This window comes from Seriola lalandi, unplaced genomic scaffold, assembly GCF_002814215.2.
Source record: "Seriola lalandi dorsalis isolate HSWRI2012SDOR001 ecotype SW California unplaced genomic scaffold, Sedor1 jcf7180002054926, whole genome shotgun sequence".
Classification (NCBI taxonomy): Eukaryota; Metazoa; Chordata; class Actinopteri; order Carangiformes; family Carangidae; genus Seriola; species Seriola lalandi.
In genome coordinates, this window is record NW_019525478.1 from 843,575 (window position 1) to 852,976 (window position 9,402).

A 9,402-nucleotide genomic window follows, 5' to 3' on the forward strand; every position below is an offset into this window, starting at 1 on the left:
CTTGGCTTTCACCTGTGCCCCCGCTGCTGGATTACAGGTGTAAGATTACAGGTGTAAGATTACAGATTCCGAAAATATTTTTGGCCAGAGTGTTGCATGTTAGGAGGGAGAGGAGCGAGGCCGGCGACCTGCTTTTCAAGAGGTGAACGCAGTAACTAAACCTGTGACACAAGTTACTGTAGGATCGCATTATCTCTGTATGACAGGTGGTTTTGTCTGTGATGCTACTTTATTAAAGGGACAGTTCAGGTGTTTGTTGACGTGGGGTTGTGTGAGGTCAGTCATATACAGTCGGTTCATTACCTGCAGTGGATTCTGGTCAGCTCGCTCCCAGTGAGGAGATCAGACCAGGAGCACCGTCACACCAGCAGAGTGACGTGTTGCTGTGGGCGGGGCCACCAGAGAAAAGGTGTTTTAGCCACCTTTAAAAACACCCACACAAACGACATGTTTTCAGCCGCTGTACTACCGCGCACTAGTGCACTGTATTACACCGCAGGTCACCTGAGTGAATCAGGAAGTGGTGTAATATAGTGCACTCAGTAGGTGCGCTTGTGTGTGTGAATATGGGAAGATAAACCTCTGAAAATATTCTACATGAAGCTTCATTTAAACAGATATTGGATTGTTTTGGTGGGTGTCTTTAAAACACCTTTTTTCTGGTGGCCCCGCCCACAGCAACACGTCACTCTGCTGGTGTGACGGTGCTCCTGGTCTGATCTCCTACCTGGGAACGAGCTGATCAGAATCTACTGCAGGTAATGAACCGACTATATACGACTAACCTCACACAACCCCACGTCAACAAACACCTGAACTGTCCCTTTAATAAAGTAGCATCATGGACAAAGCCACCTGTCATACAGAGATAATGCGCACTGTCCCTTTAAGACAGGATTTCATATTTTTTCAAAGAATTAAAGTCTCTTCTTTAACAAGTTGCACAGAATTCAAGTGAATCTTTTTACTAAATTCTAAAACAAAATGAATGTGTTTCACCAATGAGCTGTGATCAATAGTCTTAACAACAAATACACTGAATCCCTTCCAGCTGAAACTGTAAGACGCCGTTTTCATCTCAGAACCTCGTCTCCACTGATCTTCACGTGGAACAACGTGTCGACCAAACGCGTCAACGCGCTCTGATGTAAGTTGATGTCAGTCAAACGACATTAACACCAACCGATGGTGAGAGAACACCAGCGAACAGAGACAACGCTGCAAAACAGCAACAAACGTTTCTCGCTGACCACGACAAAGCCGGCTTTGTTTGTCGGGCCTGACAGCTTGAACCCTTACGTTGATGTTATTTCTTATCTGGTTTGCTCTCGACCGAATGTGAGTGGTGGGGTTACAGATGCTGGAGTACTTAGCGTTAGCATACCGACATGTTCTTCTGCAGTAGTTTCATACTTATTTTATATTTATTTACAGGTTATAGGTCACATTAAAGTAATTATCTATTATATTTTTACATCACAAGAACCTGTATACGCCTGTATATCCACCGTATACGTCTATATTTCCTGTGTTAATCTCACGTACTGTGTTTGTCCTTTACGTACAGATCATTCGCTGACACGGTCGTTGTCCTCAGCTTGACTTGTCGAGTCATAATGGCTGTTAACCAGGAAGTTCTGGACTCTAACTGCTGTATGTCAGTAACCTAAACATCCTTTACAGTCTATAAGCAGTTTATTCCCACTGTGCATTTAATACATACACGCCTTTTCATTCTCTACCTACGGGAACATTGTTTGAGTTTTGACTTTTACGCTCTGTTGTCCACAGTGTGTGTGTTCACCTGTAGGTGGGTCATGCACACGTGACTGTGTGTTTGTGAAACTGTGGGTGTGTATATGTGTATGTGTGTATGTGTATGTGTGAGTGTGCAGCACACATACACATATACACACCTCTACATGTAGTTTCCATTTCTGTGTCTATGTTTTAGTTGAGTGCATGTTTGTGTGCCTGTGTTTTAATCCTAATATGTGCATGTGTGTGTGTGTGTGTGTGTGTGTGTGTGTGTGTGTGTGTGTGAGCAGCTGTGGGCCCTGTGTTTGAACCCGAGCTCACATGGGCAGAGCGAGGGAGGGCCGCAGGGCGAGAAGGCGATGGGAGAGGGGACTGATGCCCGACAAACTCCCCATCTCCCTCTCCCAGCATCAAACAACAAACTCTTTCATTCAGGCATCTTTGCGGCCAGCCACCCCCAGACCCTCCAGGCCCCCACCCATTCACGCTCCTTAATTCAATGTTCCGAGAAAAACTCATGATTGGAAAGTGACTTTTTTTATCTTCCTTTTCCATATCTGCTCCGAAGCAGCGTCACCCCTCTTCCTGTACTCCCCCAAGTCCGTCTCACAGAGGAAGCAAAGGCCAAGTGCAATCCACAAGGCAAAGATGGTGGACGCACATCCGCTCCACCGGTCAGCTGTTGTTACACTTCGGCCTGTTTTTTTTCGACGGGCCGGCGTTCACACAAACTGACGTGATTAGATGATTGGTCCGTCATGAAAAATCAAACCTCAATTTGCACAATAACATAAAAGCATTTTCTCCTTTTGAAGCAAAATTCACTCCAAAGTGAATTAATTCCTCTCCATCCGTCAACAACATTCACCCAACCAAGGTAGTTTCAACTTCACAGTCTGTGACTCACGTCGAAAATCTCCTTTTCCACATAAACCTGGAAACAATCTGAATGTTTGGGGATCGAGAAACATCCTCTGAAGTCTGTCTATTCATTTGGGAATACAATGAACATGCTTTATTTACACAAACATAACTTTATTTATATGGTCCTGTGGAGACGAGCTGAGAGAACCAGCTGCAAATGCTGATGTGGGGCTTTCGAACATGATCTTATACACAACAGGAAAGTTTTAAAACAGTGAGTTTATAATATTAATTCATATTTTCAGTTTGATTTCTAATGAAAAAGTGAAAGAATAAGTATAGACTGTAACTTCAGAGCTTTATTTCCTTCATATTCAGTTGTTTTTGTTTGTATAATGAAATAATATAAATAATAAACTGTTCTTTGATCATATTCTGAGTGATTGTAACTAAAGATTTGTAAACTTTTATAGCCTCCTGTGTTATTTTATACAGCTTCACACAGAAAGACGCAGACAAATCCTGGCTCCAGAGGGTTATTAAAGGTTATGTCATGTAAAATAAAGAAGAAATATTTACAATTACAACCAACTGAAACAAAAGGTTTGATTTCAGTGAGTTGTAGCCCTTCTACTGACGCATGTGTTCAGAGGACTCAGGTAGATCTGAAAGAGGCTCGGTCAAGTAACTGAAGTTGCTCTCATGGCCGGACTAAAGGTTTCTGAGGCGGCAGTGCAGGGAACTCTAAAACACTCTGCAGAGACTAGATCAGCTGTCTCCAAAGCATGAAACAAACCAAACCAAACCGTCAGAGGATCAATACATCGCGCCACTTCTCAGAAGGGGGAACCAAGGTCAAACGCTTGGGGTGGGTTAAAAAGTACCAGCGTTTCACAGTGGACGACTATAAAAAAATAAATAAAAAAGTCCTATTCACTGATGAATCCAAGTGAGAGATTTATGGCAGGAACAGGAGAGCACAGTGTCTCAAAGTGACAGTGAAACATGGTGGTGGGAACACTGGCCACCTGCACTGACCGACCCCCCCCCCCGTTCCTCAGAGACATGCTTAGACCCTCTGGTTTGCATCTTTGTGGAGCAGGGTTCACACTGCAGCGGGACGATGACCGCAGACACACCGCAAAGCTTCGCAACAACTACACATGAAGAGAAAAGACGACCCAGGAGCCACCAGGATGTCGAGCTAAATCAGACGTTTAATGAGGCTTTTGTTTTGCGTCCGAAGGGGGAAAAACAGTCTGAGAATCATTGAAATTGAACATCATTTCTGTGTGATGATGTCCCAAACAGAAAAGCAGCCAGACATGCTGCAGAAGCATCCAAACAAAGGACGTCCTTGTTGCCGGCTGAATTCTTGAACACCATTTTCTGCATTTTCCTGAAAATGACTCAATCTCCTCGTCCCTCGCCTCTCATTCCGCCCAATTATCATTTCTCAGGCATGTCCCCATGTCCTGCAGAGATGGGCTTGTTTGGGAGTTTCCAAATCTCGCTGTGAAATCTGCTCATACATGCGAGGGGGTTTAAAGGCCTTAAAAAAAAAAAACCAACACACACATGTACTGTGCACACATTCGAAACTGCATGGTAGAAGGAGCGAGTGGTGAATAATGCGCCTGATTCTGCTGCGACAGGGAGACAGGGGACAGTTTGCCAGGGACACAAGGCACCATTGAGGATTCTCTGTCTCTAATTCCTCCAGCATCGTCCCTGTTTTTTTTCTCCTTTTGCCTCTTGTTGCTGTCACAGCTGCAGCAGGGCCGAGAAACGCCACCAGCTTTAAGGGCGGGTCTTGGCTCACACTGAAGGACGTGTTACTTCTCAGTGTCTGCTTAGCGCATCTAGATATATGTGGAGAAAACAAAGTAATCAATGTAAACCTGCACCGATGGCGCCAGAGGTCGAAAGGGTTATACACTGCGCCACACAGTGAACTGAGTCACTAATGAGTCAGTAGGAGTTTATTTATATGTGTTCCACATTTTAACGCAATCTATCCAATAGTTGTCAAGATGTTTCACTAAAAGCTGAACAGGATTCATCCCCTGGGGAACATAAATGAATCTAATAAATTCAAGGAAATCAACCTGCAGCTGCGTCCACACTTTTAAAACGACTCCACACGACTCCGGACCTGTTTCAGACCTTTGAAAACGATGTCGTAGAAGCACACGGTCGCTCCTGATTGGCTCTCATCAACATGACAAGTGTTACTGACCTTGTTGTTTTTGCTAGCAGCTGTTGAGGAGTTAAATTCTGTATTTTTAACACTGTTATTATATTATACACATACTGTATGTGAACGCTCAGTCTGGACGGAAATCGATTTTGTTTGAAAACGCAGTTTTAAAATGAAATCGTAGTGGTGTGGGCGTGGCCTAACAGTTAAGATACATCAGTCTGAAAAAAAGCATATATCACAATCTGGAGAATGAGCTCTTATTCATTTTAAATGAATCTTTCCATAAACCTACTGAAGGAGCAGAAACATAAATCTCCAACAAAGCACTGGGAACTCAAACTCAGCACGATGAGGAATAAATGGTGAGCGGCACCGTGAAGCTGCTGACAGTGGAACCAGGAGACATGAGGCGGGTAAAACAAGCAGCAGGATGATTACTGAATACCAACAGAGATCAGCCACAACTAAACTCTTTCTCTCAGTTTCACCCGGGACCCTTACCCCAATACCCCCACCCCCTCCAGCACCACCTCAACCCCCATATATCAATTTCCTTTAGATGTTCCCCCTCACACAATTGAAGTAACTAGATTCTTTCCTTTGGCTGGTCAGTGGAGATATGAAGCAGAGCACACAATGGGCTATTCACTAAGGCAGCCACACACACACACACACATGCACACACATGCACACACACGCACACACACACACACACACACACACATAAACGCCTCACCCCTATTCATCGCCATCTGACTAGCACCAGTAACAGCACTGTCCATTTTCTTAAAGCCCACACACACATACGTGTCCTTCTGTAGCATACATGCCTGCACATGCACGCATGCAAACACACACACACACAGACACACACACAGACACACACACACACACACACACACACACACACACACACACACACACACACAAAACACCCAACCTCACTACCCAGCTGCACTGAAAGCCCGTCCAAGTTCTTGCCAACCCCTTACACTTACACACACACACACACACACACACACACACACACACACACACACACACACACACACACACACACACACGTCTAAGTAACTCAGAAAAAGGATAAGACAAACACGAGGCATAGGAACTTTGGTGCTACGAGCACAAAGCGAGATTCAGGGATGTTCAGGAGGGGGACCTATTTAGATGTAACACAGCTGCATTAATCTACTGAGGCAGATGGGTGGAGAGAAAAGATCCAGAAGGTTTTTGTGGAGGCCTGAATCATTTTTTCTTAGCTGTTTGAAGATTCCCTGACATAATAAAACTCATAATAATCACCTCTATCCCTACGAGCTTCACTTCTGTCACTCTGTGGTTGATCCTGACCTTTGACCTCCCAGTGGAAGTCGAGCTTGAATACAGCTTTTTTGTAAAATATAAGACCGAGTTGATTACATTCATAATAACTTAATAACTGCAATAACAGTCGCCCACCGGATCCTTCTGCAAGCCTGACTGATCCACTTCAGTGAACCAAGCGCCGACACACCTGCTCGGCCCTGCACAGGTGCATGCAGGGAAACAAAGAGAGCGAGGGTGTCACTCAGAGGTAGACTGTGTGTCTGTGAGTAAGAGAGGGAAATAAACCGCTTTCAAATGATACGACAGAGACTCAGGTACGTGTGTGAACATACACACAATCACACATGTAGCACTCTTACTTTGAAGCACAGCTTTTAAAACAGTGGAATGAATTTTATTTTATTTTGAAAATGCTTTGTTTACCACGACCAAACTTCATCACTGCCTAAAACAAAAAGAAATAGAAAAACAACAATAGCTCCTTTTGTTAATTCATCTGTGTTTTTGTGGCCATTTCTAAAGGCTTTAAAGAACATACGAGCTTTTTATTCTACAGGTTCTAGTAACTCAGTGTCTTCATTCAGTATTAAATATTCCTATAATAGTCCTGACTGAACATCTTCCACTTGTATTGGAGTCATATTTGAGCAGGAGGATCTGCACTGAGACTCTCCTGAGAGAGGCGACGCTCCTCGGATGAAGAACGCTGCCTCTCGCTCTTTAACACACAATACAAACACTGTTTTAAAAAAAAATCCCCCACCAGCCACGTGACAGGACACAATATATAAAACAACTGTAAACAACTGTATAAACCAGAGGAAACATGCACCAAATAAATTTTATCTTGTGATTGTAAAATGATTTCTGATTAATTTTAATGTTAATAAATCACAGCACAGGAAATATCTTCTTCTTCTACTCTATTCTCCCACAATTCTGTCTTTTTAATGATTACAAATCTGCATATTTGTTGTTGTTGTTGTTGTTGTTGTTGTTTACAGAGTGAAGTCACCTGGCAGAGTTCAGCCAATAGACGAAGGTCAGCTCAGTGTCTCTCACCAGTAGATGACCCGTTTGTTTTCCCTCTAAAACACTGTGTGATTTGGTTCCGTGATGATTCATAAGCAACATCAACCAGGAATACGTCATATTTAACAGGAGTGTATAACGTCAGGACGTGGAGAGGTGGGGGGGGTGATGGTGCGTGTTTACAGCCCCTGCATGGCCTCATGGTCACAGGACTGCAGGGCCCGTGTTAGCGGCTCCTGCAGACCCACAACCTGCTGACCTTTAGCTGTGACCCGTGGGCTGTTCGTGTCTACACATCTGCTTCACAACAAACTGCATCATCGTCACATGAGAGGACGAGCTTGCATCGTTTTGTTCTCTTTCTTTTTTTTTTAACTGCCTGGTTTTTATGTGTTTATCTCCGAGTTTGTCTAATTAACATCATTTATCTTTACTGTGAGTTTTAAATGTGTCCGGTCAGTAATAATTATTGTCTAATTACTTCATTACAGAAGAGGATTTATACTGAAACAACAGCTTGACGTTGCAGAGTGAGTCTTTGTGCAGTGAAACCAAAAACTAATTTAGAAAGAATCATGGGAAATCTATTATTGTTGTGAATTTTCCATATTTTCCATAAACAATATGGTTTCATAATCAGTGTCATGGCAGAGTAGCATTGAGCTATTGTATTGCATTTGTATATTGTATTTCTAATTTATCTTATCTATTCTAGATTCTGTTTCTTTTCTTATTTTATTTCTTTTCAACATTTGTTCCCTTGTGCTGCTGGCAATCTGAATTTCCTCTACGGGAGATCAATAAAGGTATCTTATCTTATCTTATCTTATCTTATCTTATCTTATCTTATCTCATTATTTTCCATTAGCAAAGTTAATTTATGTCAGGAGAAGTGTAAGTGGGAGCAGGTCACACAGTAAATCATTTACTGCTCATTAAATGTTCAAATAATCTACAAAAGGCCTGAAGTTTTGCATCATTTCATTGAGACTAATTTCTTTTAGGTTTTACATGATTTAGTGTTTAATCATATTTTGAAACTTGCATTTTTTTTCTCATTGAAAAGAGAAATTAAAATAATCAGTAATTTTTAAATATTATTTAAGCCAATAAAAAATATTGTACATTTTATAATGAGTGATCTACTTTTGCTTTTGACATGATAAGAAAATTTGATATTCCACGTAATACATAGGCCTAATAGAAAAATAGAAAACTGAAAAAATAATGATCTGAAATAAAAACGGCTCAGTTGTCCGTTTGTTTTTGTTTCTTTCCAATGGCTTCATTCATCTCTATTCGATTAATTTAATTTCTATCTGTCTGAGCTAACTCAAAGATCCAGTTTTATTCTGAAGGAAACATCTTCACACAAAGGGGATGTTTGAGGAGAATTATTAAGCAAGAGTAAATTAAATCTTACTCTCTGTGTTTCTCACTGAGAGTTTTAACAAAAGACAAAAATGTGACTAGAAAATTCATGTTTGCAGCATTTTGTCACAAGGTCATCAGCTAAATGATGGCGAAGATATAAAATGTAATTCCTGCTTCCTCTGTCAAACATCTCTCTGAATCTAAACGCTGCTCATCAACTCGTGTCGCAGTATAACTTTGTTAGGCCTCTTCATTTACTTTAATTTCTCTCCATCTTCATTATTTGTGCACAAACACACACGCACGCACGCACACAGACAAACAATCGCACACACGCACACGCACACACTCACACACACACACACACACACACACGCCTGAACAAACACTCACGTCAAACCGAGGCCGGACCACAAATCCTCAGCTGCACAGCAGGGAGAGAAATCCCCGGAGTGTCTCTCTGAAGCTGTCCGGTTTAAAGCTCCAGGAGCCGGCCAGTCCCGCCACAGCTCCCGGGCTGAGTCTCCGCGCTCCTGGAGCATTTTTCTCTATATGTCAGTTTGTTGAGACGCGGATAAAGAGTGACGGTAGAAGGGAAGACACAAGCCTTTTCCTTCTTTTCTTTTCTTTTTTTATATGCACAAAACTGCTTTTTGTTCCCCCCCCCCTTTTTTTTTCATTTAAGGGGGAAGGGGGTGCTCGTTTTTGATCACATGATTACAATTCACCTGAGATAAAACAAAGGGCGCAAAGAAAGGAGGGGAGAGGAGGAATGAAAGAGGCAGAGAACCAGACAGAGAGATGCACTCATGGTTAGGATTCCCCTTATCACAGTCAACATT

At 42.4% G+C, this 9,402-nt stretch overlaps 1 long non-coding RNA gene across 1 annotated transcript in view; it reads right to left on the reverse strand.

Annotated features, from left to right (window-relative positions):
* Window positions 1-9,189, reverse strand: part of LOC111673776 (uncharacterized) — a 23,823-nt gene extending 14,634 nt beyond the window's left edge. The window contains exon 1 of the long non-coding RNA XR_015436190.1: window positions 8,954-9,189. This is a non-coding gene — a long non-coding RNA (uncharacterized LOC111673776). The remainder of the gene's footprint in view (window positions 1-8,953) is intronic.
* Between the last annotated feature and the right edge of the window lie 213 nt (window positions 9,190-9,402).